Source organism: Bufo bufo, chromosome 6 (genome assembly GCF_905171765.1).
Source record: "Bufo bufo chromosome 6, aBufBuf1.1, whole genome shotgun sequence".
Classification (NCBI taxonomy): domain Eukaryota; kingdom Metazoa; phylum Chordata; class Amphibia; order Anura; family Bufonidae; genus Bufo; species Bufo bufo.
Window position 1 is genome coordinate 345728094 of NC_053394.1, and position 6024 is coordinate 345734117.

Here is a 6024-nt window from a genome sequence, read left to right on the forward strand (position 1 = left end):
CCTCCGGATAGTTCTGTAAAGTTCTGTCTGGTTCTGGTGTATTTGGTCAGTAAGTCCCTTGACCCTCCGATTACGATGACCAGAACCAGAAGAAGTTTCACTGGGTGAAACAATTGAATAAGTTCTTCCACACGAACGTCTCCCAAGTCTTCCTCCAGAGCCTTAAATAATGCTCCCGCTGGATTGTGGCACAGTCTTCATTGCTATAACACCTCTAGGTAGAGGTCGCTTCATTGCCAAAATCCAGTGGGATCCTCTGGAGCTTCACAACAGTGTCAGGGGGAATAGCTGGCCTCTTCTGTGGCATCTCCTAGGTTTTTCTTCCGCTCCATATAAAATCACACCTATGGCAGAAGAAAACACCAGGCGCTCCCAGGGGAATTTCTCCCCTAACAGTGCAATTAAATGTGAAAATTCCCAGCACCAATACCTTTGACCCATGGGTAGAGAAAGGTATTGGGCTGCCCTTTATCTCACAGGACCCCTCGTCATCCCAACACTGGTGTCTGAACATCCTACCTTCAGAGGAGCGTGTCCCTCTGCACCAACAGATAAGGATGGCCACCCTACTAGGTTAGGATAACTGGAGTTCTGTGGACAAAGCACCATCTTGTTATTGATGGCACCGTATCCCCGTCCACTCGTGTGTACCCAGGCCGATTTCCCCCTGTGATCCCATCTTGTGGAGGCCCGCAGAACCAATGGCATAGGCATGCCCTGGCTCCCCAGGCCCCCACAACACAAGAACACAGTCCACACTCTGCTGCCAAACACTCTGCATCCAATCCCTATCAGAGCTGTGTTGCCTGCTCGGACTAGAATTAAGTGCGCAGCACAACATTACACCAATGTTGTCTGTCCGCCCTAGTCCCCAGCGCAACACAGCCCTACCGAAAACCTTGAGCAAAACAGTGTTATCTGTATCGATCTGAGACCCTGGTTGCCCAGAATAATATCACATCATCCTTTGTGTGCTGCATGGAGAAGGTCCATGCCTTCTCCCGACCAGCAGGATTTCCCGTGTGACATTATCTGCGCGCAAACCTATACGTTCTCGATCCACAGTATAACACTGTTCCACTCCAAGGGGACACAGAATGAAACAAGACAGCAGACGGGACTTACAAGACTACATAAATCAGCATGGTAGAACACATCCGTAGACAAGGACTACCACCATCAACATCAAGAAAAACTTACAAACAGATAACAAAAACACACAACATGGACATACACAGGGAACAAACGGTGTAACAAATAGTACAGGGGTGTCAAATGTTGCCTAGCCTAGCTTGGCCACTCTGACCCCTCAGCAGCTGGTGATGCTGCCGAGAGGTAACCCCTTTATGGCCAAGCTGACTAGACCCCACTGCACAATTTGTTACCTGGCTGATACTGTTGGACACATTGCAATTACTTGCACAAGGGCAATTCCTTGCAATGTGTCCTTTGTTCCCACACCTGAAACACGTGACTTGGTTTCCTGTCCTGTGTGTTTTGCAGTGTCTCGCTATGTGACCTAGGCCACCACATGCAAAACATCTGATGCCTGCTCTGCATGACCCAGGTCCATCTACACTGCAGCCGTGCTCCCTTCTCCTGAATTGTACCATCCTCAGGGACGCACTCTTCACAGTTCTTTTTCCCAAAGTCAGGGAAAAATCTCTGTTAGTCTGGACCGGCTTGACCTGATGATCAGACCGGTCACAGACTACTCTCCCCCCTTGTGGCCCTGCACAGGGCAACGTTTTGGGAGATTCCGACCCTGGCTTTACGGAAAAAGAAAGGGCCGGCACCAACTTGGTGATAACCTGTTGCATGCCAGACATTAGCTGGGACCTTACAGCAACCTGAGCCTTCAATTTGGCTACCGTCACGTCAGTAGAGGCAGTCCGCTCCTTGAAGGCCTTGACCTCAGTATAAGACTGAGTCAACTTAGCCTCAATTTCCTCCTTCTGCCTCTGCAGCTCTACCAACTGTGACTCTATCCTAGCCACCTGCGCATCTCGGTCAACAGTAGACTGCACATTCTCTGCCAGCTGTGCCTGCAATGCCGAAACCTGGTCCGAATTACTGGCACAGCACTGGCAGTGAATGGCCGGAGGAATTGTCTCTGTTGACTGAGACACCAGCGCCACTTCCTTTGGCTTACAGATGCTAGCCTCAAACGTATGAACGAGTTTGGCTAGCATCCGAAGCCGTTTGGTGGCCTTGTTCAAAACCGTCCGTTTGTTAACACAAAGCTTGTCGTAACTACAAGCCTGTGCTAACAAATCGGACCACAGCATTTCTGCTGACTTGTATGTAGTGGGGAGGATGGGGTTAAATGTGCTGTGTCTGCTCAAGTTTTGCAGTGTGGGGAAGTCCATACTCACCGTTTGATGAGTGTCCATCTTCTCCTTGGCGCCGTACCTCGCAGCTGCTTGGAAGAAGTCCATTTTCCCGGATCGCTTCTTCCCCAGCTGGACTTGTACGCCGCTCCCACGAAGATGGATCTCCTTCAGTGACGTGTCCGCTTCTCCCTTGCAATCACTTGAGCGATGCAGTGACCGTGCAAAGCAAATAGCAAAATATTAATTCACAGAACAGATTATAGATTCTCTGCTAAAGATTTTGATCTGCGCTTGGTGCCGTAAGGAAGAGTCACGTTACCTGTCCGAATTATCAGGTCCTAGACGCTCAGACCGCTGACCACGTCTCTCTTGCCTGACAATTCACAGGATGACCGACCTCTAACCCCAAAACCAAACACAGATTTCAAAATCTAAGCAGTGGGCCTGGCTCGCCAATGTAAAGGGGGAATATTAATCACCAATATTTATGCAAATATCGATAATTAATATTCATAAATGGGAGGAGCCATCTAGTGATAACTCCGCCTATTTATGCCTTTATATAATAATAACAATACCTTCGCTATGCTTTACACTAAATCACTACGCTAGCTGCATGCGCCTTACTAAACTAACTATCGCCAATAACTACACGCCACACAGATAGTTATAAACCAAACACAGTATTTATTACTAACAATACACTATGCACGCAATACTAACAATACAGCACTAAATATACAGTCCTAAACTACACTACACGTTCCCAATTCCACGCATCAACTAACTAGACAATTCACACATACAAGTAATAACCGCCCACCCCACCTGACTATTCACTGTCCCTACGGGGGTGTAAACCGACCACAAACACAAAGGGTTCACAATGGGGATTATATCAGAACTGTACAGCAATGCAAGGGTGAATACCCTGCAAGTGTACAGTGAGGTGGGGGGGGGGGGTGTGTGGCAGGGTTTGAGCAGGGGTTACCACCAGGGGTTAATCAGGGTAGGGAAAGGGTTACACGGTGGAGATACAGTGGGGGTCATCAGGGGGGTGTAACTGAACCACAAATACAACCAGTGGCACAGGATCAGGGGTACAAACAAGGATACAATAAGGCAAGGGTTTGGGGGATAGGGGTTACAGGACCAGGGGTGTGGGTTAACCAGGGGAGAGATATAGCGGTCGGGGGTCAGGGGATATACTTAATCCTTCCAGAGTAGGCCTCTTCCAGGCGGTCATCATGGAGCTCCTCTCTCCCATGCTTCTCTGAATCTAGTCTGGTTGCAAGAGAGGGCACCTCTGTCCGGTTTGGGGTTTTATAGCCCAAAAGCAACCCCCTCCTCCTTCCTCAGGCATGTGACATCATAGTGTGCCTTAGTCCCCCCTCCTAGTCCCAAAAATGCTGGGAGTAATGGGCATGGCCATGGGGCAGAGGTGTGGAAAACCGGTTATGATGTCTCTGGTTAGAAGGCCCTAACGGTGCCAGAGAGTCTGATTGTAAGGGGCCTGAACAAAAGGGGACTAGATGCTAATCAGCTGTTATCCTACAGGCTATCAACACAAGTTTTTCTCTAAATAACTCTGTTGATAACAGTTGGAATTGCATATATGCATATATATATCCACAGATGCTTGGGGCACATCTATAAACACATACAAAACTGGGGGTATGAATGGGCAGCAATAAGCCCACATACATACTGTCATGCTGACATAAGTGTATATACATAGACACTGTGCAAGTACATACACACATATCTATATATACACACACCCTCGCATATATCTGGGGCATCACATACAGGTGACATGCATATGTCCCCACTTGCCATACAGGGCCAATATATACACGGTCATACAGGAAATATATACTAACTATAAGGGGACACATATAAGGGGGCACATATATATACTAATATAAGGGGGATTATAAGGGGGCACAGCTTCCAGGGACCACATATTTCCCACAAGGGCCACCATGAGCCCCTGGGGATCACCATGGGCAGACGTGCGCAGATGCTGGGCACATCTGCGCACATCGTCCCATGATGCTGTGGTTAATGTATGCAGATATATACCATACATGCCCGCACGTGTTTGCAGGCATGCATGGATATATGCATACGTCTCAACCGTTCCTCAACACATAGAATAACAAAAAATAACAAAGAAGGGGGCAGTAATTCATGGGTATAGACTGGTTTCTTTGTGGGTCTCTATCCCTAAGTCTTGCCCTATGTATTGACGCCCTGCCTACAAAACGGAATGGCCGCCCCGATAGGGGCGATCCCGTATCAGGAACCTCCTATAAGCCCCTAGGATGGCCCTGATAAAGGGATGAAGAACCAGCTAATATAAGTTGGCAAAAAGACTACCATAAATACCAAAAATAATAAACAAAATTAGGTATTTGACCTCAAAGAGTATACAGTCCACCACAAAACAGTATCACACAGTAATGCCTTATTGAAATATCAGATAATTTCAATATGTTAGATGGTTTATAATGATAACCCTGTCTCAATGCGTTTCGCCCATTTAATTACAGGGCTCATCAGGGGACATTGTTTTTACTTGATAGGAGAGTATACATAAAAGTGTCTCCAATTCTTTACAATATAATTGTCCTTTGGGTGGAATATCAATCAGCAAAATACGGTGATACAATGAGGCAGATAGATGCCAGCTATTTGATGTAGATCTAAATATAAATAGTGCCAAATATAGTTCTCCCCCGTTCCTGGAAAATGCTTATATCCAAATGGGTTTGATTCTCAGGAATTAGAGGCAGATAATAGTATCCAAAGGTTGAATAGCAGATGCATGCCTTATAAACGGACATGCAATGTCCATAGATTACATTATAGATAAATGACTTTATCTGCCCAAGGATAGCGTGTGGCGGCCAGCTCATCAGAAGGAGGAGGGGGCCCAGATACGGCTGGCGTTCACGATGGTGTCCCTCCTCAGAATGAGAGGCACGCTCGATTTATGGCGCCCGCCCGGGCGAGCGGCGTGTCACGTGACCGCCATGTGAACGTGATCGGGATACAGCCGGTCACGTAAAGAACACGTCAGTGGTCATGTGACTCGGAGACCCGATCACGTGACAGAAAGGTCCTTGAGCAGCACATCCAGATAATGGATAATGGAGGTAGTCACATGATCTATTAAATAGATGAATAAACGAAAGGTAAACAAAGAATAGGGTGGACAAAAAGGAACAAATAGGCAAAAAAAAAAAAAGCCAGCATAATCCTCAGGGTAAGCAAAGATATAAAACTGGTGGTAGAAAGAAATCAGAAAATAAATATATGTATCAAAAATCATGGAGTTATTAATTGTATGATGGGGGCCAAAATTAAATTCTTACGGGGAGTGGCTAGAAACTGCCTATCTACTAAAGGAAAAATAAAAAATAAAAGATGAAAAAAATGGAAGAAAATAAGGCCCCCCCCTAAAAAGGTTAGTTGGCTGGTAAATAATGAGAAGCATGCAAAATCATTACATTCATTTAATCTCAAAGGTGCTACTGTACTAAGAGTATAGATCCATCTTGATTCTTTTTGTTTTAGGATTTTATCCAGATCACCGCCTCTAATCGAGTGTTTGATTGTTTCAATCATAGAAAAATGTACTGATTTGATATTACCAGCATGGTGTTGCCATATATGTCTTACGAGT